This window comes from Giraffa tippelskirchi, chromosome 6, assembly GCF_054371585.1.
Source record: "Giraffa tippelskirchi isolate mGirTip1 chromosome 6, T2T-mGirTip1v1.2.pri, whole genome shotgun sequence".
NCBI classification, from domain to species: Eukaryota; Metazoa; Chordata; class Mammalia; order Artiodactyla; family Giraffidae; genus Giraffa; species Giraffa tippelskirchi.
In genome coordinates, this window is record NC_137280.1 from 47,297,709 (window position 1) to 47,321,807 (window position 24,099).

The 24,099-nt window shown below is 40.3% G+C and overlaps 1 protein-coding gene across 2 annotated transcripts in view; it reads left to right on the plus strand.

Annotated features, from left to right (window-relative positions):
* PDE7A (phosphodiesterase 7A) overlaps positions 1 to 24,099 on the plus strand; it is a 600,339-nt gene that overhangs the window by 1,651 nt on the left and 574,589 nt on the right. The window contains exon 2 of one of the 2 annotated variants that reach the window (XM_081503289.1): positions 2,712 to 2,801. The exons of the other annotated variant lie outside the window; for it this stretch is intronic. The gene's annotated coding sequence lies outside the window, so the exon portion shown is untranslated. The remainder of the gene's footprint in view (positions 1 to 2,711; positions 2,802 to 24,099) is intronic. 2 annotated transcript variants of the gene reach the window in all.

Genomic DNA, 24,099 nt, shown 5'->3' on the forward strand with positions numbered 1-24,099 from the left:
GATTGAACCCAGGTCTCCTGCATTACAGGCACCTTCTTTACCTTCTAAGCCACCAGGGAAGCCATAGGTGTAGTCAGTTGTGGGAGACACTGCTGATTGTGTGGTTGGCAGGTTTTGTTTTCCTTTACTGGGAAGTTGGGAGTAGGTTAGGTTGGGAAGATCACCTGGAGAAGGGAAAGGCTACCCACTCCAGTATTCCGGCCTAAAGAATTCCACGGACTGTATAGTCCATGGGGTTGCAAAGAGTTAAACACAACTAAGTGACTTTCACTTCACTGGGAGTAGTGAAGAAGGGGTTAGCTGAAGAATTAACCCATAGAAATGGACATTATAGCCATTAGGAAGTAGATTCACTTGAGTGTCTGCTAAAGAGGGCTTTAGACACACACCTATCACACTTGCTCCCTAAGTTTGGGCTCTTCTTGAGCTGATTGACTTTCCTCAGCTCTGCTCTGTTCATTCACTCAGCAAACATTTCATGTCCACAATTTATGCCTCAGGAGTTTGGCTCTAATATTCTTTCTTCCTCTTTTCTAAAAGCATTTTAGGATTTGCTGGGGATTTTCTAAGTGCTTGCCTTAACACTCAACACCAAGTCCTTAATACCAATCATCCCATGAGGCTGAGGCCAGGTCATAGGTCATATTAGGTAACCTCCTTGGACCTTAAAGCTCTTGGGATTTGCCATAGGAGAACATTAAGGACACTGATATACCTATTCTGGGCTTGGCTTAGATTCATTCATTCATTTAACAAACATTTGAATGACTACTGTGTTTGAGACACTAGATGCAAAGATTACTGAGACCTTATGGAACAGTGGAGAAGAAAGAAAGGTTCAGAGAAATTTATAATATGGCATGATTAATCCTTTAATAGAAAGTACAGCTATGTATAATTGAGCTCTATTATCAATCTGAGTTAGGGGAAAAAAGAGCAGGTGTAGATAGACGTTGAATGGTATGAATTCTCACTGGATGATATGCTATTTGGTTGGAATCATATAGGTCAACTCTTCACTGAACTTGAATTGTTTTATGTTTCTTTATAATCCAAGTCAATTTTTTAAAATTTATTTTTAATTTTTTAAAATAAATTTATTTATTTTAGTTGGGGGCTAATTACTTTACAATATTGTAGTGGTTTTTGCCATACATTGACATGAATCAGCCATGGGTTTACTTGTGTTCCCCATCCTGAACCCCCCTCCCACCTCCCTCCCTATCCCATCCCTCTGGGTCATCCCATTGCCCCAGCCCTGAGCATTTGTCTCATGCATCGAACCTGGAATGGTGTTCTGTTTCACATATGATAATATACATGTTTCAATGCTATTCTCTCAGAACGTCCCACCCTCACCTTCTCCCTCAGAGTCCATAAGACTGTTCTATGCATCTGTGTCTCTTATTCTGTCTTGCATATGGGGTTATTGTTACCATCTTTCAAATTCCATATATATGCATTAGTATTAATTTCCTTGACTGCAAACTGATTTTTGCTTCAACTTTGATAAGCCTAGCACTGGATACATAATAGGTATTCAATGCACGCTTGTTTGAAAGAATAAGCCTAATTTCTATATTAAAAAGGGACTAATGTTGACTGTTCTAGTCACGGTAAGCAAAACTAGTAAGACCAGGATTTGGAGCTCTAAGAAACACTAATCTTATTGAGGCAGCTTGCATTTGGATCATGTTTATGTTGGGCAAGACTGTGCAGTGTTAAAGAGAGAGCCTACCAGAGATGTGCAGATATATAGGAATATGCTATAACAATATGGCAAGGGGTTGTACATATTGTCTTTTCCTCTTATTGGTTTTCCCCTTTGTCTTTGCTCCTTTGTCCCATAGTGCAGCTAGATCCCAAGTTTTGTCATCAGACTCCTCTTCTTTTCTCTCTATACCTACTCTCAGTGCCATTTCATCCACTCTCATGTGTCAGCTGCTACTGCTGTGCAGATGATTCTTAGAGGCACATCTTTTCCCCTTTCCTTCTCAGGGCTCTAGACTCTAATCTCTGACCACCTGCTGGGCTCTTCCACCATACTCTAAATTCAGTATGTCTAAGACTACATAACCCATCATCTTCCTGAAAATTTGCTTCTTCCATCATCCATCCATCTACCTTTTCCCCCCCTCCAACAAATGCTCATGGAAGGTTTTTATGGTCAAAACACTGTTCTGGGCTTTGGAAATACAATGGTGAGTAAAACCAGGCTCAGTAATGTAATAATCTATTCTAGTCTAGTAAGGCTTGAAACTACAATATCATCCTTGGCCTTTCTCTTCCAATCTCTAAATTCAGCCAGTCTTTTGGGCTTCCCTGGTGGTCCAGTGGTTAAGAATCTGCCTTGCAATGCAAGGGACACAGATTCGATCCTCAGTCAGGGAAGATCCCACATGCGGCAGAGGAACTAAGCCCGTGTGCCACAACTACTGAGCCCAAGCTCTAGAGCCTGTGAGCTGCAACTGGAGCCCTTGCTCTGCAACAAGCCACTCTAGTGAGAAGCTCGAGGACCACAAATAAAAGCAGCCCTTGCTCTCTGCAGTGGGAGAAGCCCAAGCACAGCAATGAAGACCCACCACAGCCAAAAAAATAAGAATAAAAAAATAAATAAATCCAATCAGTCTATTAAAATTTGTCTGTATTATTCCTTTCTCATCCTCACGACCATGTCCTTACCCTAGACTGGAACTCTTCTATTTCTCCAGATACTTGCTCCACTTTGCTCTCTGCTCTGGCTTCCGCACATAACCAGCAGGAGGCAGTGACAGATCAGAAGTGAAGAGAGAAGGATGAAGGTGTGTTTGTCCCTTGCATGCTCAGTCGTGTCCGAATCTTTGAGACCCCGTGGATTATATAGCCCGCCAGGCTCCTCTGTCCATGGAATTTCCCAGGCAAGCTGGCAGCAATGGGATTTGAACCCATGCCCCCAAACAGACTGGAGCCTTAACCCAGTACCTTAGCCGGCTCAGCCACGCTACCCTGCTTGTCCCTAGCCCTATGCAGACTGGTGTGGGTCGGCTGATAACTAACTGAAAGGCCATAGCTCCAATCAGGCATCTCTCAACATGCAGCCACCTCTCCCAGCTCCTCTAATTGCTTTGCAGGCCTAGGGGTGGTTAAGGCTTTTACCACTGTGGTCCTATTCTTTGTGAATTTCCTTAAACCATGTTCACATTGTTGTAATATTCCCTTTGTTAATCTGAAATTCCCCGGCTCAACCACTACCTGTTTCCTGCCAGGACCTTGATTAGTACCCAGAGATCCATCCCGGAGCATCCTAGCAGTTTCCTACCTCCCTGCTCTCTTAGAGCTCGTCTGGAAGATTTATCTTTCACAGATTTAGCCAAGTCACTCTTCTCCTCAAAAACTCCTCTACCTTGTTCTTGGTCTTGGATGTCAATGATCTGACCCCAAACTACTCTTTTTACTCACATGGCATAATACTGCTCCTTTTACTTGCTTTCCAGATACTTCTTCCCCATCCTAGTTTCCATCTTAGCTATTCTCTGGAGCCTTACTTACTTCTCTCAAGAAAGGCAATGATGAGGGACAGGACAGAAAAAGCAACGATTTTATTTTTGTAGCAACGTTGAGAAACAATAACAAAAGTGAACCTATTAGGGAGATTCCCCTCCCCACAGCCAAGGGCAGGAGGGTTAAAGATGGAAAAGTAGTACCTTTCTTGTTCACTCAAAACATAGCTAGATGGTCAGTAAAACATTTTTGTAAGCAGTTTCTTCATTCTTTTGATTAACTCAGATTTCCTTTCTAAACATTTCTCAGTTGCCCCTTTTGGTAAAAGAAATCATGGGGAATGATCCAACCATTCTCTAGTCCTTCTGTGAACACAGTTATTTTGAGTATTTTTGTCGAGGAAATTCAATGCTCCAGTGATTTGATACAATAGCAGGAAAAGACTCTTAAAACACTTACATTATTTCCACAAGGTTCATTTTTTTTTTTTTTTTACTGATTTATAATTTAATTTGGAAGTACTTGAAGGGAAAATTTAATTTTGAAATTTTCTTAATCATAGATAAAAATCTGTGTATTCATGTAGTTCGGTTTAATCAGAAATCCACACAAAAAATCTATCATTTTGTTTAAAAGGGAAGAAGATATATAATTAAGGTTTTGTGTAGTTAGTGTAGAAGCAGACTGAACATTATGCTATTGCCTAGAAGAAACAGTGGATTTCAGGATAGTAAAAATGATGGTAGTGTTTTAGAACTGACTTAAGTTGTTTTGTTCTCTGTAAAATACACAGTGGTTCCACTTCAGAAAACTGTATTTGCCAAAATCTTATTATCACCTGTAAGGTAAGTAAGGACCCCTGGCTGGTAGTTTTCACTCATGACTGCATCATTAAATCCCAAGGGAATAAAATTGGTTTGTGATTTAGAGTTCAGTATAGAATGAAAGAGTGAGATAAAAAGGAAAACTAAAGTTCCAGAATTTTATGGATATTTGCACTTTAAGAATTCAATAACAAAAAATTTAGATCCATTTATTAAACTATCATTCTGTGTTACACTTTAACTTACAAAAGTAAAATTGCAATGAGTAAGAAATCTTTTTGTTTTTTTTCAGTCAATGAAATCTGAATAATTTTTGTAAATAACTTGAGAGTGGATTTACTCCACATCAAGTAACTAAGTCCTGAATTCTTTTCCCCTCAATAAAAGCAACTGCTTTGCCACCCAGTCTTCAACTTGTCTTTGCAGTCATAGACTGTGTGTGAACATATATTGATCTGCCCATCAAAATTTTCTTCCAAATTTCCCATATGAGCAATATCAAGAATGCACAGGGAAGTTAGTCCTATACCAAACATTAATTCTTGGGCTTCTTAGCCAAAAATTATTTCTAAACAATTTGTACAGAAACAAATTGTTTCTGTATTTGTACAACATGTCTGTGAAAAATGAAAACAACAAATAGAAACCTAAAAGTATGACTCTACATATGGTAAGTTCTGTAGCCTGCACTTTTCTTTCTCTAAGTGTTTTTACTTCCCAGAGGAAAACAGCAAAGCAAAGGATCTCTTAGTGTCAAATAGGTGTGTGATTGCGTCCTTGTCAGCATCCTAAGAGTGCATGGCAGTCTCAGCCAGCTCCCGGGGTGTCTGGTTACACAGAAGATCCAGTTGCTTGTGATGTGTGTACTCTTCCGAAGGCCCAATTAGGAGTCATTATTGAGAAGGTATAGATATAATGTTCTTGACATTTTCCAGGCATTTCAACTGCCTCATTATCCAAGACAGTGTGGATTTCAGCTGTGGAATCTCCCTTCCTATGGTGGGTCCTGGGTTTCCTTCTCTAGAAAGCCTGTGGATTAGGCTTTAAGTCTCAGACTTCAGTTTATTCATCTGGAAAATGAAGGGTTCTGACTAGGTGGCCTTTACGATTCATCTCTATGATCCTTTTCTTCTGTTAAAAAGCTATGTTTTGGGGGACCTCCTTGGTGGTCCAGTGGTTAAAACTCCATGCTGCCAAAGCAGGGAGCCTGAATTCAATCCCTGCTCAGGAAACTAAGATCCCACATGCTATGTAGCTAGGCCAAAAAAATAATAAGAACGAAAGAAAGAAAGCCATTCTTAAAAAAAATTAAAGTGAGAAGAAGTTAAAAAAAAAAAAGCTATAAAAGAAAATCTATACTCTTCCAATGCTCCAGTATTACTTTCTTATAAAGCACTTTCTCTTCTGGTTATTGATTGAATTTTTTGACAGATGTATCCGTTTACCAACCTCCCCCTCTTCCTGAGTCATTTATTTCATTTCCTAGGCTGGTTGTATGACTCCACATAGTGAAACAGCTTCCTGTGCGCACAAGGAGACTGTGACTACACAAGTGCTAATCAGTTTTTAATAATGTGGAGGTTGATTATTGTGTTTTGTAGGTTTTTCATGATGCTTTTCCTTTTCTTTTTTTTCTTTCACTTACCATTAAACTTCTTTGAGAACTCTAAGGCAGGGTAGAGAATGAGCAGAATATATACTGTTTTACTATTTGTTATCTGTTCTGGAAAAATGTCTTATAGGGAAGAAGATAGAAGATATATTTTAAAATACTTTTAAGATATTTACATTATGAGATCAGATCTGGGAATGAAAGATTATGGCAGATTGGCTTTATTTGTATTTGTATCTTTGTATGTCAGTTGTATCTTTTCTGGCCCAAGATCTAGAAATGATGCTATTCTTTGATTATTACAGTTATAGAAAGGTTTTAGAGAAAGCTTCAAAGTTAACTCCTTCAAATAATAAAATTGGGGCAGTTTTGTGTTTTGTGTTGCTTCAGAGAAAGCTAGTCAGAGAATTTCAACACAAGGAAGTGAAAGCAGAGGCATACCCCACTCGGAAAGACTATAGTTTTCATTCTAACCCATTGCAAAGAAAGTGAATATTGCAATAAAGCAAGTCATCTAATTTTTTTTGTTTCCCAGTGCATATAAAATATGTTTACATAATACTTTAGTATTAAGTGTGCAATAGCATTATGTTTAAAAAAAAAACAGTGTGTGTGTGTTCAGTCTTAAAGTTTTGTCCAACTCTTTGCAACCTCATGGACTGTAGCATGCCAGCTCCTCTATCTGTGGGATTTTCCAGGGCAAGAATACTGGAGTGGATTGCCATTTCCTCCTCCAGGGGATCTTCCTGAACCTGGGATAGAACCCGTGTCTCCTGCATCCGGAGAAGGCAATGACACCCCACTCCAGTACTCTTGCCTGGAAAATCCCTTGGACGGAGGAGCCTGGTAGGCTACAGTCCCTGGGGTCGCTAAGAGTCGGACACGACTGAGCGACTTCACTTTCACTTTTCCCTTTCATGCATTGGAGAAGGAAATGGCAACTCACTCCAGCGTTCTTGCCTGCAGAATCCCAGGGACAGTGGAGCCTGGTGGGCTTCCGTCTATGGGGTTGCACAGAGTCGGACACGACTGAAGCGACTTAGCAGCAGCAGCGGCTCCTGCATCTCTTGCATTGGCAGGCAGATTCTTTACCACTGAGAAAAAAAAAAAAATCAACGTGCATACCTAAATAAAAAATAATTATTGCTAAAAAATGCTAACCATCATCTGGTAATTCAGGGTTGCCACAAACCTTTTAAGTGGTAAAAAACAAAAAACAAAAACCACTGTTATCTGCAAAGCACAATAAAATAAAGTATTCTTGTAGAATAAAATATAATAATATTTCTGGTATGTCTAGTAATTATTCGAAGAATGTGTCTTGGTGATTTCTGGTCTGATTACCTGGGGACAAATTCCCCAAGGGTTCATCATCCTGTCTGAAAAATGAGCTAACATTATTTCTTGGTTTTAGAGTTCTATGAGTGGGAAATAAGTTATTCAAACACGCTTTTGCAAAGAACCCTTGTGAGGTGTCAGGAGACAGGTTCTGACTCCATTTCCCTACTTCATAGTTGTGGGTGGCTTGGTAAGTCACCTCACCTCTTTGCCAGTTTCTCTATGTATGACTCGAGCTTCACTAGCTTCTCTCCATGCCCCTTCTAGCTTCGTGTAGCATTGTGCTTTTGTTAATATGGCCTCAAGAGAGAAGTGTGGGTGACGGGGAAACATAGACTAGAAGACAGAGGTTCTTAATTGGATGAGCTTCAGAGGGACATGAATCCCTTGGTGTTTTGTGCAAACTCGTGTGTGTATGTGTCTGCACCTTAATGAATAGAAACTTTTTTTATCCCCGTCAGATTCTCTTAAGACCTCTGTGACTCTCTACCCATCACCTACATGGTTGAGAATTATGTACTGTAGTGGAGGGAGATAATGAAGGGAGTAATTGGTGAAGATTTTTATGTAAGAATAACTTGAATTGGCCTTTGAGCCAGGATAGAGTTTAAATAAATGGGAGGAGGAAGATGGTAGTGATGGGAAGAGAAAGATAGTGCTATCCAGTAGATGGTGGTGATATGAGTAAAGACATGTAGCCAGTATTTTACAGAGCATGTACAATGTTTCAAGCGATGATTATAAATCTCACAGTGGGCCTAAGGAGGTAGATATTACTAGTATACTCATTTTATGCTGCCCCCTGCCCCACCACCTCACTACTAGTTTGTTCTCTGTGTCTATGAGTTTTGGATTTTTTGTTAATTTTTATTTTTTAGATTTAAAATATGTGGGTCATATGGTATTTGTCTTCCTATGTCTGACTTATTTTACTTAGCATGATGCCTTAAAGCTCCATCTGTGTAGGTCCAAATGGCAAAATTTCATTCTTTTTTGTGCTGAATAATATTCCGTTATATCTATATACAGCACATTTTAAAAATCCATTTATCCATTGATGGACACTTAGATTGTTTCCTTATTGTGGCTAATGTAAATAATGATGCAGTGAACATGGGGGTACAGAGAATATTTTTAAGTTAGGGTTTTGTTTCCTTTGGATACTCAGAAGTGGAATGGCTGGGTCATATGGTACTTCTATTTTTAGTTTCATTGCCATTATTGGCTACATTGGGGAGCATTCCTCTTTTTCTCCTCTCTAGTAGAGTTTGTATAAGATTGGTACATCTGATTACTTGAAAGCTTGGTACGATTAACATATAAAATTATGCAGACTTAGTGTTTTCTCTGTGAGGAGAATTTAAAGCTCTGATTCTTTTTTATGAATGGAGTCATTTTTCTTCTCCTCAAAACAGTTTGGTAAGATACATATTTCTATAAACTTGTCTATTTATTTAAATTTTTCCAATTTATTGGCATAAAATTTTCATAAGAGCCTCTCAAATATTCTCCTCATTATCTAAAGTTATGTCTGTTGCCTCATTCCTAATATTTTTTGTCATATTCTCTCTTTATTCTTGATCAGTCTTACCAGAGGATTTTCTATTTAGTTTTTGCACACATCAAGTTTTTGATTTGATTGATACTCTCCATTGTATGTTTATTTTTCATCCTATTAATTTTTGTTCTTTTATTCATCTTTCTTCAACTTAGATACTGTTATTCTTTTCTTAAGAAAACGTCTCTAGTTCAACTTCAATTCAGTTCAGTCGCTCAGTCTTGTCCGATTCTTTGTGACCCCATGGACTGCAGCACACCAGGCCTCCCTGTCCATCACCAACTTCCTGGAGCCTACTCAAACTGATGTCGATTGAGTCAGTGATGCCATCCAACTATCTCATCCTCTGCCGTCCCCTTCTCCTCTAGCCTTCAATCTTTCCCAGCATCAAGGTCTTTTCTGATGAGTCAGTTCTTTGCATCAGGTGGCCAAAGTTTTGGAGTTTCAGCTTCAACATCAGTCCTTCCAATGAATATTCAGGACTGATTTCCTTTAGGATGGACTGGTTGAATCTCCTTGCTGTTCAAGGGACTCTCAAGAGTCTTCTCCAACACCACAGTTCAAAAGCATCAATTTTTTGGCACTCAGCTTTCTGTATAGTTCAACTCTCATATCCATACATGACTACTGGAAAAACCATAGCTTTGACTGGATGGACCTTTGTTGGCAAAGTAGTCTCTGCTTTTTAATAAGCTGTCTAGGTTGGTCATAACTTTTCTTCCAAGGAACAAGCGTCTTTTAATTTCATGGCTGCAGTCACCATCTGCAGCGATTTTGGAGCTCCAAAAAATAAAGTCTGTCACTGTTTCCACTGTTTCCCCATTTATTTGCCATAAAGTGATGGGACCAGATGCCATGATCTTAGTTTTCTGGATGTTGAGTTTTAAGTCAACTTTTTCACTCTCCTCTTTCACTTTCATCAAGAGGCTCTATAGTTCTTTGCTTTCTGCCATAAGGGTGGTGTCGTCTGCATATCTGAGGTTATTGATATTTCTCCCGGCAATCTTGATTCCAGCTTGTGCTTCATCTGGCCCAGCGTTTCTCATGATGTACTCTGCATATAAGTTAAATAAGCAGGGTGACAGTATACAGCCTTGATGTACTCCTTTTCCTATTTGGAACTGGTCTGTTGTTCCATGTCCAGTGGTAATTGTTGCTTCCTGAACTGCATACAGATTTCTCAGGAGGCAGGTCAGGGGGTCTGGTATTCCCCTCTCTTTAAGAATTTTCCAGTTTGTTGTGATCCACACAGTCAAAGGCTTTGGCATAATCAATAAAGCAGAAGTAGATTTTTTTTGAAACTCTCTTGCTTTTTCAATGATCCAGTGGATGTTGGCAATTTGATCTCTGGTTCCTCTGCCTTTTCTAAATCCAGCTTGAATATCTGGTAGTTTACGGTTCACGTACTGTTGAAGCCTGGCTTGGAGAATTTTGAGCATTACTTTGCTAACATGTGAGATGAGTGCAATTGTGCAGTAGTTTGAGCATTCTTTGGCATTTCCTTTCTTTGGGATTGGAATGAAAACTGTCCTTTTCCAGTCTTGTGGCCACTGCTGAGTTTTCCAAATTTGCTGGCATATTGAGTGCAGCACTTTCACAGCATCATCTTTCACAATTTGCAGTAGCTCAACTGGAATTCCATCACCTCCACTAGCGTTGTTCACACTGATGCTTCCTAACGCCCACTTGACTTTGCATTCCAGGGTGTCTGGCTCTAGATGAACGATCACACTATTGTGATTATCTGTGTCATAAAGATCTTTTTTATATAGTTCTTCTGTGTATTCTTGCCACCTCTTCTTAATATCTTCTGCTTCTGTTAGGTCCATACCATTTCTGTCCTTTATTGTACCCATCTTTGCATGAAATGTTCCCTGGTATCTCTAATTTTCTTAAAGAGATCTCTAGTCTTTCCCATTCTGTTGTTTTCCTCTATTTCTTTGCATTGATCACTGAGGAAGGCTTTCTTATCTCTCCTTGCTACTCTTTGGAACTCTGAGTTCAGATAGGTATATCTTTCCTTTTCTCCTTTGCCTTTTGCTTCTCTTCTTTTCATAGCTGTTTGTAAGTCCTCCTCAGACAACCATTTTGCCTTTTTGCATTTCTTTTTCTTGGGGATGGTCTTAATCACTGCCTTCTGTACAATATCATGAAACTCCATCCATAGTTCTTCAGGCACTCTGTCTATCAGATCTAATCCCTTGAATCTATCTGTCGCTTCCACTGTATAGTTGTAAGGGATTTGATTTAGGTCATACCTGAAAGGTCTAGTGGTTTTCCCTACTTTCTTCAATTTAAGTCTGAATTTGGCAACAAGAAGTTCATAATCTGAGCCACAGTCAGTTCCCAGTCTTGTTTTTGGTGACTGTATAGAGCTTCTCCATCTTTGGCTGCAAAGAATATAATCAATCTGATTTCAGTGTTGACCATCTGGTGATGTCCATGTGTAGAGAATACTGGAGTGGATAGCCTTTCCCTTCTCAAAGGGATCTTCCCAACCTAGGGATAGAATCCAGGCCTCCCTTGTTGCAGGCGGATTCTTTACCAGCTGAGCCACAGGGGATGCCCCTAGTTCAACTTAAGTTCCTAATTTTCAGATTTTTTTTTTTTTAAATAGGTAAGTATTTAAAGTTGTACCTTTCCCTTTAAGTAATACTTCTATCATGTCTGACAAAATTTGTGGTACTTTGATTTTCACTCAATTCTCTGTATTTTCCTGAAATAAATATATATTTCTTCCTTTTAAATTTAACTTTCCTCTGTCTTCATTTTTTAGGTATGCTTCTTGTGAGTAATAGATAGCTGGAAAAAATCTGCCTGACAATCTCTTTTAACTGGGAAGCTTTATTCATTAACATTCAGTGGGGCACTTCCTTGGTGATCCAGTGGCTAAGACTCCCTGCTCCATATGCAGGGGGCCCGTGTTTAATCACTGATCAGGAGAATTAGTAAATCCCACATGCCAAACTAGGAGTTTGCACACTGCATCTGAAGATCCCACATGCCACAACTAAGACCTGGAGCAGTCAAATAAATAAATAAATAAATATTAAAAAACATTCAATGGAATTTAGAGTGTATTTGGATTTGTTTTAATGGTCTCCATGCTTTTTATTTGTCATTTTTTCTTTCTCATTTTTAGTAATTATTCTTTCATTCCTTTTTTCTAATTGTTTAGAAGTTAGACATGTTTTTTATTTCAAGATTACATCTGGATTTTTTCCATTTATATTTAACTTCAAGAAGTCTAAAGTTAATCAGTATCTTAACACTCCGTGCTAAATAATAGAAGGTTGTGAACTTTGATCATCTCCCATCAAATTATTTACTCTTCTTGGTTAGTATTTTAGTTGTATCTTTTTTTAAACTCTTAAACATTATTATAGTTACAGATAATATGTCTAGATTTAACAATTTGTTTAGATATTTTAAAATATCTTTGCTCATTTTTCATTCTTGTCTCTTAACATTCTTTTAGGGTCATTTTCTTTCTTCCTAAAGTATATTCTTATAAGATTCCTTCATTAAGTTTTCCTGATGGCAAACTCTTGCAGTTTTTGTTTATCTGAAAATGTCCTAGTTAATGAAAAACAGTTTAGTTGGATATGCAGGTATAAATCGATAGTTATCTTCTCTCAGGACTTTGAAGATATTATTCACCCTTTTGGTTTCCATTCTGCCTCTTGAGAAGTGGGCTGTCTCTTATTATGTAAACATAATACCACCATGTATTTTGACATAACTATGTATTTTACTAGATTCATGGATTGTCATTGTTTCTTATGCTTTAGCACGATTTCCTCAGAAAATGTGTATGGGTGGTATAAATTCTGAATCCTTTTATGTTTGAAAATGCTTTTCTTTCACCTGCTTTGTGGTTTGATACTTCTCACTCCTGGACTTGCTCTTTCCTCCTTTAAAGATATTCATGCCAGAGCCATGATAGCAAGTAATTTACAGGTTTGTTACTCAACTCAGGTGCAGGCAAAGTGAGGATAGTCTCAGGGGGAGGGGACTCACCAGTGAGAGGACTCACTAGCTTCCATTAAATGATATTCTGGCTGGGCATAGAGTTCTTGGAGCATGGTTCTTTTCCTTCAATAGTCACTAAATAGTAACTGATGCTGAAGCATATTTCTTCCCTTTAAATGGATCTACCCAAGCATTGTCATTTCTCCCCCATTAAATCTGCCTTAGTAGGAACCACCTATTCAGATATAATGTTTGCTTGCTTGTGTCAGCTGCTGGGATTGGATCCAAGATGAAGCAGGATTTGGGGGCTCTTTGAGCAGCGTGATTCTCAGTTCTTGGGAGGTTTAGGTCTCTAGCTCTGGTTCTTCTTCAGGCAATCTCTGCATTGCACCAGGCTTGCCTGAAGAAGCCTGCAGTGACTGAGTCCTGCTGGAGTTGTAAACAAAATTCCAGAGGTATGCACCTTCCACTGGCTGCTCAGCTCAATTTCCTTGGGAGCTAAATGTCTCAGATGGGATTGTCTCTGTCTTTCACACACACACAGACACACATACACATACGCACACACACACACACACACCTCTTTCCCCATTAGCTATTTTTTCTTGTTAAATGATACGGAATGAAGTATGACTAATGGACATATTCATAATCCAGCCCAAACGTCCCTTTTATGGTTGCCTTTCCTGCTGCTGCTTCATACACACAGTGCTTCCTAAGTGTTGAATTATTCTTCTGTTTCCTGAACATATGATATACTTTCTCATTTCCAGATCCTCCATCATAAAGTGGGAGAAATAAGAATGAAAGTATTAGAAACATTAGACCCAAGCTGACACCGCTCTAGAATCTGTCTCCCGGCCACATTTTTAAACAAATAAGAAAACTGAGTCTGGTTCAGGGTCACAGAGCTTGTTTTAGTTAATGTGAGGATGTGGTGGGATATGATTTTTGACAGGAAGGAGTGAGACAGGGAGAAGAGTTTGACAGGGAAGCCCTGCCAGTGAGATGCAGGAGGAGAGGCCAGGTGCTTCTGAGAGTCGTGAGTTCATTCATTCATTTAGTGTGTATCAGTCTGAACGTCACCAGGTAAGTTAGGCAGTGACAGAACAGAAATGGGTGAGGAATATTAAATAGAGAGCAGCTTCATTGAAGATTAGAAATGTGAACATGCACGATGTGTTTGGGAAGACAGAACAGTTCAGAATGGCTGAGACATTTGCAGGGCTAGTGGGAAATGAGACTGTGATGATCAGGGGGGCCAGCTTGTGGAGGGGTTTGCTTATCACACTTCATTCTCTATTTGACCAACAATTACTGAAGACCTACTGTTTGCCAGGAGCTATGCCAGCACTGGAAACAGAAGAGTGAGAAGGACAGTGTTCCTGCTCTCCAGGAGCTACAAACATGGAGGAATGAAGCTAGTTAAGGCTGTAGACTGATGGAAAGTTCAGTCTCATGGCAGCCACGTGGAAGGCGACTGGAGGCAGGGAGTCCAGACAGGTAGGAGATAGCTGCCTGAGTTCAAGGGAGAAATGATGCAAGCCTGGACCTTGGAGAGTGATGGTAGATGGTAATGGAAGGGCATCATGGGCCAGGGAGAAGGTCAAGGAGGCAGGACCCGGAGAGGGAAGCCTGTCAACAGCCTCTGACTGCATCCATCCTTGTCTGGCCTTAGGATGGTGATGATGTTGCTGCATATTAGCTTTTGTTTCTGCCTCTTATGGGTTGTCAGAGAGAGAGAGTCTAACTGCCCATCTTTCTCCCTATGGCTTGAAGCATTGCATCTGTATTTCCAGTAAACACAGAATATTGTTAGCCAGGTTCATAGTCAACTGCTGCTGCTGCTGCTGCTAAGTCGCTTCAGTTGTGTCCGACTCTGTGCGACCCCATAGACAGCAGCCCACCAGGCTCCCCCGTCCCTGGGATTATCCAGGCAAGAACACTGGAGTGGGTTGCCATTGCCTTCTCCAAAGCGTGAAAGTGAAAAGTGAAAGTGAAGTCACTCACTCGTATCTGACTCTTTGAGACCCCATGGACTGTAGCCTACCAGGCTCCTCCATCCATGGGATTTTCCAGGCAAGAGTACTGGAGTGGGTTGCCATTTTACTAAAGATATTCCTATGGAGGAAGTCAGTTATTTTCCTAGTTTTTGCTAGAGCAGTTAGAGATCCCCTTGAGGCATTTCTGTGAATTGCCTTATATAGCTGTTGTAAAGAGAATTGCTGAATAAGGCAATATTGTATAATTCTACATACAAATATATAGTTTGAAATATTTAGGGACTATTAGTTTTTGTTGTCTCCATCATCTTTAAACAGCTATAAAGTAAAGAGGACATGGCAGTTGGCATTTTAACAAGGATGTTTTGCCAAATATCCTTTCCCTTTTCTTTCCTTCCTCTTGGCATCTTGTTTAAAAGCTGTTTTCTCAGAATATGCAACAAAAGAATTTATTTCCTTGGCAACATATTTAATAACATACAATTTAGAAGACTCTATGGATAACTTGTACATCGCAATTTCTTCTAAGTAAATAAGTGTTGAGAACATTTTGTTGCATTATATTTTTCTCCCTGTTTACAGCTCCCAGGTTAGCCATATAGGTAAACCACACACTGCAGCTCTTCTACCAAACCTCCAGGACAGCATCTCCTGCTGTTTGCAGGCTTGGAAATGGACACATAATAGGACAGCTTTATTTTTCTTCTTTTCTGGTTTGCATCGATCATGACCAACAGATACTTAGTGACTGCCTAATGCAACAGAACAAAAAAACAACAGGTTGCCTGCAGTGTAGGGACTGTAGGCATTGACATTGTGTGCATGCTCAGTTGTGTCTGGCTGTTTGTGACCCTTTGGCCGGTAGTGCTCCAGGCTCTTCTGTCCATGGGATTCTCCCAGGCAAGAATACTGGAGCGGGTTGCTATTTCCTACTCCAGGGGATGTTCCCAGTCCAGGGATTGAATCTGCCTCTCCTTCGTCTCCTGCATTGGCAGGCAGATTCATTACCACTGAGCCATTGGGAAAGCCCCATAGGAACTGTTACTCTAACTGAAAAGACAAAATGCCACCCTGCCAAGTGGTATAAAAAGGGTTTCCCAGAAACTGTGATGTACCCTGGCACATGTATTTGGTCTCAACATGCTCCATACTGGTCCCAGTATTTTTCATGACCACGTGCTTCCTACTTATCTTGTGTAGAAGAAGAATGGAAACACTCTACCTCACAATTTTGGAAATAAGATCCAACACCTCCCAGGAGGAAACAAGATCTGAATGCAGTACCATCTAAATTAAAAAGTGTTAGTGGCTCAATCATGTCCGACTCTGTGTGACCCCATGGACTGCAGCCCACCAGGCATCTCTGCCCAAGGGATTCTCCAGGCAAGAACACTGGAGTGGGTTGCCATTTCCTTCTCCAGCGGATCTTCCCAACCCAGGGATCGAACCCAGGTTTCCAACATTGCAGGCAGATTCTTTTACCCACTGAGCCACCAGGGAAGCCCCTATTTAAATTAGTGAAGGATAAAAGTTTAAGGGGTAGCCTAATATATATGCAGTCCTTGTTGACCTGTTTAATAGTAAGCAGTGGAAAATTTTTTAAAAATGACGTAACTTACAAACTTGCTGCCTGTCCAGAGTCATAAGCTCATGAGTTTAGGAAAAGTGAATGTTTCCTTATTTAATGCTGCTTCTCCTTCTGGTTTACATTCAGAGAAGAGGAGTGACTTCCCCAAGGAACCTCATCCTCCAACTAATGTCTGACTGGGGCCTCCATGTGCTTTCCTCCACCAGGACCAGAGTCCAGGTACTTAGGACAGTGGACAGTGCCAGTGGGTCATCAGAGTCAGCATTTTCTGACTCTGCACCTCCTGGGTTCTGTCCTCTTTGGGTGACAAATGTCTGGTCTGAGCCCATTTGGGAGATGTTACAGGCCAGTGACCTTAGACTTGGGCTCTCCCATAAGCACATAATTGTGGTTCCTTATGGCCAGGCTTCAGCAATTCGTGAACCGTGAACTTCCAGATGTTTAAGCTGGTTTTCGAAAAGGCAGAGGAACCAGAGATCAAATTGCCAACATCCACTGGATCATCGAAAAAGCAAGAGAGTTCCAGAAAAACATCTATTTCTGCTTTATTGACTATGCCAAAGCCTATGACTGTGTGGATCACAATAAACTGTGGAAAATTCTTCAAGAGATGGGAATGCCAGACCACCTGACCTGCCTCTTGAGAAACCTGTATGCAGATCAGGAAGCAACAGTTAGAACTGAACATGGAACAACAGACTGGTTCCAAATAGGAAAAGGAGTACGTGAAGGCTATATATTGTCACCCTGCTTATTTAACTTATATATGCAGCGTACATCATGAGAAACGCTGGCTGGAGGAAGCACAAGCTGGAATCAAGATTGCCGGGAGAACTATCAATAACCTCAGATATGCAGATGACACCACCCTTATGGCAGAAAGTGAAGAAGAACTAAAGAGCCTCTTGATGAAAGTGAAAGAGGAGAGTGAAAAAGTTGGCTTAAAGCTCAACATTAAGAAAACTAAGATCATGGTATCTGGTCCCATCACTTCATGGCAAATAGATGGGGAAACAGTGGAAACAGTGGCTGACTTTATTTGTCTGGGCTCCAAAATCACTGCAGATGGTGATTGCAGCCATGAAATTAAAAGACGCTTACTCCTTGAAAGGAAAGTTATGACCAACCTAGATAGCATATTAAAAAGCAGAGACATTACTTTGCCAACAAAGGTCCATCTAGTCAAAGCTATGGTTTTTCCAGTAGTCATGTATGGATGTGAGAGTTGGACTATAAAGAAAGCTGAGCACCAAAGAATTGATACTTTTGAACTGTGGTGTTGGAGAAGACTGTTGAGAGTCCCTTGGATTACAAGGCGATCCAACCAATCCATCCTAAAGGAGATCAGTCCTGGGTGTTCATTGGAAGAACTGATGTTGAAGCCGAAGCTCCAATACTTTGGCCACCTGATGCAAAGAGCTGACTCATTTGAAAAGACCCTGATGCTGGGAAAGATTGAGGGCAGGAGAAGAAGGGGACAACAGAGGATGAGATGGTTGGATGGCATCACGGACTCGATGGATATGGGTTTGAGTAGACTCCGGGAGTTGGCGATGGACAGGGAGGCCTGGCGTGCTGCAATTCGTGGGGTCACAAAGAGTCAGACACAACTGAGTGACTGAACTGAGCTGAACCGATAGTTTCCAATTTCAGTTCTGGATTTTCAGTCTCTCTACATTAGATTTTAGTGCTGAATTTAAGTGCACCTATCAATCAAATTTGATTGTGTTTTGTACAAAAAAAATCATAAAAACATAGTATGATATTAGTTTAGAATCAAGACAAATGAAAGTGACAACTATAATTTAAAACACAAACCTTTTGTCAAGCAGAACTGAAGTCAGAAATACATAGGGTTTTGTAAACTAAGCCCTTCACATACCACTGGAGGTATCTGACTCTTTGCAACCCTATGGAGTTGCAGGCTCCTCTGTCCATGGGATTCTCCAGGCAAGAATACTGAAGTGGGTTGCCATTTCCTTCTCCAGGGGATTCCCAACCCAGGGTTTGATCCCTGGTCTCCTGCATTGCAGGCAGATTCTTTATCATCTGAGCCACCAGGGAAGCCCATTCAGACACCACACATTTGGGTTTTATCATTTAAAAAGCGGTCTAAGTACTTTCTGGGCTTCCCAGGTGGCGCTAGTGGGTTAAGAACTTGCCTGCCATGCAGGAAACATAAGAGACGCAGGTTTGATCCCTGGGTCAGGAAGATCCCCTGGAGGAGGGCATGGCAACCCACTCATGTATTCTTGCCTGGGAAATCTCATGGACAGAGGAGCCTGGTGGGCTACAGTCCATAGTGTCACAAAGAGTCGGACATGCCTGAAGTGACTTAGCACACAAACACACACACAAATTACTTTCTAAAAATTCTCTGATACCAAATTCTCCATAGCATGAGTCAGGTTTTTTCTTTTTCTTTTTGACATAGGAGATTGAAAGAGTAGCTCCAGGATCTCGTATGAGAACAACTGGTCTAGGGTAGGAATTCCAAAACGGTCAGGCAGAAAATGTGCATGAGCAAAGCCCACAGCTGCCAGACGTTGTGACAAACTGCTTGAAGAGATCTTTGGGTTTATGGCATCCCTGGTCCAGACATTTCAGATATATTCCTTAGTTACTACAGGTTAATCTAGGCCTAAAAATGATTAATCAAGAAATCTGTTAAATTGGTTTGCACAATCTCCTGGAACTTGCATTTCCCTGAAAGGTACCTGGCTAATCCTTTCAAGTATCTGCTATGTTTGTTTCTGTGAGTAACCAATTACTTTGTAAGGACTTTTCAGTTCATTAGATTATAGTATATAGCCTATATTAGATTATAGTATATAGCCTATATTAGACTGTAGTATATAGTCTATATTAGACTGTAGTATATAGTCTATACTAGATTATAGTATATAGTCATGTAATGTTCTTAAACTTCATCAGCAAGTGAAAAATAATAAAAAAAATTGAGATTACAAAGAACTTAAAAACTATCATAGGAATACAGGATTCTAAATGTTGACACCAGAGAATCAGATATGGCTGAGAAACAGCAGCTTCTGTCATGAAGGCTTCTGTCATGAAGCTTCATGCTTATTGGAACCAAAGTCGTTATAACTGGTAGCAAGAGAGACCCATCACAAAGGCCTAGGCTGAAGGTTGCTGTGGAGATGATGCAGAAAATGATTCAGAATATTGACCAGACATTTATTTGATTGAGTATTGATAAATCCCATGCAACATGTGTCAGCCTATTATACCATGCATTGTATATCAGGGGTTCCTAGTGATTCTCCCTAGGCTGTGCCCATCAAGTGCAACCCACTTATGAAAGTGGAACTTTCCAAATGACACTCCCTCCATGCCACAGAGTTACATACACAGAGTAGGTGGTTTTCAGATTTGAGTATGTGTGTGAATAATTAAGTGTGCTGATTACAAAAGTCAGCTTTATTTTGATTCAGGGGATATTGTTGTTGTTCAGTAGCTAAGTCATGGCCAACTCTTTGCAACCCAGTGAACTGCAGCATGCCAGGCTTCCCTGTCCTTCACTGTCTGCAGACCACATTTTGAGATACGATGCTTTAAAATGAAGGAATGGAAAGAATTACAGAGGTTTTGGACTTGTTTTCTTGATAAGTGGTCTTGTTCACACTCTTTGGAAGACATTTCTGCAATTACAAAATGAAAGAATTCCTTGAAGAAAGAAAAACATGTTTCATCATGGTCCAGAGCTCTTTTTTCATATATTCATGATGACTCCACAGTTTATACTCCTAGCCCAGAACTTTTTCAAATTTCAAATGTGTACACACAGTGGTCTGGTGGACACCTCCACTCGAATGTCTAGTGATCATCTCATGTAGCCCCTAAAATCCTCCTTCCCAGCCTGGTCCACACACAGCTTTCCCTATTTCAGTTAATGGCAACACCATTCTTCCAGCTGCCCAGACTAAAAACCTGGAGTCATCCTAGAAGTCATTTTCTATTTTCCATACTCCATATTCAGTTGGCTCACCCCTACCCCCCACTAACTGTATGTAGAATCCAGTCATTTTCCCCATCCTTTTCTATATCCTGGTCCAAGGTTTTAACTATTTCTTCCCTAAATGTTGCATTTCTCCTTGTTTTCATTTTTGGTCCCTTATAATCTGTTCTCAACAGTCAGAGTGTTCTCCTAAAATAAAAACCGTATCTTGTCCTTTTCCTGTCCTGCCCCATGTCACTCAAAATAGCAGCCAAAAGACTGAGATTGACCTGCCCGGTTCAAGATCTCTTTGACCTCTTCTTGCTCCCCTCTCCTACCTGCTCACTCTCTTCTGGGCTCATTCACCTTACTCATGCTATTTTTTGAAGCCACTTGACCTTCACACTAGTTGTTCCCTTATTGTACTAATTGCCTGAACTGCTCTTCCCTGGTATATTTGAATGGTTTTCTTCCTCACCACCTTTAAGTCTTTGCTCAAATGGTACCTTCTCAAAGGGCCAACTCTTACCCCTTTCTTTATTTAAAACTTTTGCCCCATTTCCCTACAGCCAATCTTGTCATCATGGGACCCCAACCTCCTTTGCCCTGTTCTGGTTTTCCACAGCACCTCTTCCCTAATAACATACTGGATTAAGTTTCATTTTTTAAAATATTGGGTGATTGATTGACTTAATGTTGGTTGTTTACTTTTCTTTCTCCCACACTATAATGTAAATGCCCCAAGGAAGTGATTTTTATCTGTTTCATTTACTGAGATGTCCTGGGTGCTTAGAAAGGTGCTTGGCATATACGAGGTGCTCAATATTTGCTGAGTGAACTCAATGGAATAGTTATGGAGTAGTTACTAGAAGTCAAGCACTGTTCTAAGTTCTAGGAACATAGCTGTGAATTGATAGGACAGCTCTGACCTCTTGGAGCTGACATTCTCAGAGGAAACCAGCTGTAAGGTAGCAGAACATTTTGTGTGGAGGACAGCAGGAAGGGGCTGATAAAACAGCTACAGCAGTCAGAGGCAGAGGAGAACACCTAGTAGTGTCCCTGAGCAACAGACTGAAGGGATCTGAAACGTGTAGTGTGCAGGACAGCTAAAGTTTCCGGAAAACAGAGAGTGTATTACAGCATGAAGAAGAACGAATATGCAGGGGATGGAGAGAGGAATAGACAGAAAGCGCTTATGTAAACAGCATGTAACAGAATCTCCAGATAACAATGGCTGTCTGCACAGTGGTTTCTTCCACCACATAAAAGAGTAGGAGGGAGCAAGATTGTATGGGAGCTTCAGGATCCTGTCAATGACCCCACATCCTGTCTGCATTCTCAGCACATGCCTTCTATCCTCAAAGTCACTTCCAGGAAGGAGGCAAAGGGAAGGGCGAATGTGTGTGTCTTCTGCCTGAGGAATCTTCTAGAGAATAACACAGTACTTCTCACGGGCTAGAATTTAGTTACCTGGCCATATCTAGCTGGCTATAAAGAGTCTAATGAAATTGATACTTTAACCTGTGGCATTGCCATCACAAACAAGCTATGCCCAATACATTGATAAAGTACAAATTATTAGAAAGGAATCCAAAATTAAAACATAGAACATAAAAGAGCCGGACAAAGACCTTGACTTAATAGTGTCTGGAAGGAAGTGGTGGTAGTTAAAGTTATACCATCTGCATAATTTGATGTTACTAGTTCTTTATATTTGTATTTTGAAGGGTGATTAGAAGAGAGGGAGATTCCAAATTATAAATATTATGTCCTAATAAGAGAGAGTTAGAGTTTCATATTGGAAAGATGCTTTGGTAGCTATCTGATAAATGCTTCTGACTTGGAACATAGGCTATTTTGAAGTCAGTTGGTAAAGAATCCACCTGCAATGCAGGAGACCCCAGTTCAACTCCTGGATCGGGAAGATCCGCTGGAGAAGGGATAGGCTACCTACTCCAGTATTCTTGGGCTTCTCTTATGGCTTAGTTGGTAAAGAATCCACCCGCAATGCGGGAGACATGGGTTCGATCCCTGGGTTGGGAAGGTCCCCTGGAGAAGGGAAAGGATACCCACTCCAGTATTCTGGCCTGGAGAAATCCATGGACTGGGGTCACAAACAGTCAGACATGACTGAGCAACTTTCACTTTCATTTTGAATAAAAGGAGGATAGGAAATGGGTGTCTTTTTCAGACCACATTTAGGGAATCTTTGTAAAGATGATCAGAAGTCATTTGTTTTGAAATTTGTTTTAATATTAGTTTTTTTAAATTTTAATTTGAGGCTAATTACTTTACAATATTGTGGTGGTTTTTGCCATACATTCACATGAATCAGCCATGGGTGTACATGTGTTCCCATCCTGAACCCCCCTCCCACCTCCTTCCCCATCCCATCCCTCAGGGTCATCCCAGTGCACCAGCCCTGAGCACCCTGTCTCATGCATTGAACCTGGACTGACGATCTATTTCACGTATGATAATATACATGTTTCAGTGCTATTCTCTCAAATCATCCTACCCTCGCCTTCTCCCACAGAGTTCAAAAGTCTGTTCTTTACATCTGTGTCTCTTTTGCTGTCTCACATATCGGGTCATCGTTACCATATTTCTAAATTCCATATATATGCGTTAATATACTGTTTTGGTGTTTTTTTTTCAGACTTACTTCACTCTGTATAATAGGCTCCAGTTTCATCCACCTCATTAGATCTGATTCAAATGCATTCATTTTAATAGCTGAGTAATGTTCCATTATGTATATGTACCGCAGCTTTCTCATCCATTTGTCTGCTGATGGACATCTAGGTTGCTTCCATGTCCTGGCTATTGTAAACAGTGCTGCAATGAACATTGGGGTACACGTGTCTCTTTCAGTTCTGGTTTCCTCAGTGTGTATGCCCAGTAGTACGATTGCTGGGTCGTATGGCAGCTCTATTTCCAGTTTTTAAAGGAATCTTTACACTGTTCTCCACAGAGGCTGTACTAGTTTGCCTTCCCACCAACAGGGTAAGAGGGTTCCTTTTTCGCCACACCCTCTCCAGCATTTATTATTTGTAGACGTTTGGATAGCAGCCATTCTGACCAGCGTGAGATGGTACCACATTGTGGTTTTGATTTGCCTTTCTCTGATAATGAGTGATGTTGAGCATCTTTTCATGTGTTTGTTAGCCATCTGTATGTCTTCTTTGGAGAAATGTCTGTTTAGTTCTTTGGCCCATTTTTTGATTGGGTTGTTTATTTTTCTGAAATTGAGCTGTAGGAGTTGCTTGTATATTTTTGAGATTAATTCTTTGTCAGTTGCTTCATTTGCTATTATTTTCTCCCATTCTGAAGGCTGTCTTTTCACCTTGCTTATAGTTTCCTTCACTGTGCAAAAGCTTTTAAGTTTAATTAGGTCCCATTTGTTTATTTTTGCTTTTATTTCCATTACTCTGGGAGGTGGGTCATAGAGGATCCTGCTATGATTTACGTCAGAGAGCGTTTTGCCTATGTTTTCCTCTAGGAGTTTTATAGTTTCTGGTCTTAGATTTAGATCTTTAATCCATTTTGAGTTTATTTTTGTGTATGGTGTTAGAAAGTGTTCGAGTTTCATTCTTTTACAAGTGGTTGACCAGTTTTCCCAGCATCACTTGTTAAATATTAGTTTTTTTTTTAAAAAAGGAATAAATGTACATGATAAAAAAAAGGAATAAATGTGTAGTGAAGTGTAAGTATTTCCTACCCCAGGCCATTAGGTCCCTAATCCTTTGGACTTCCAACTCATCTC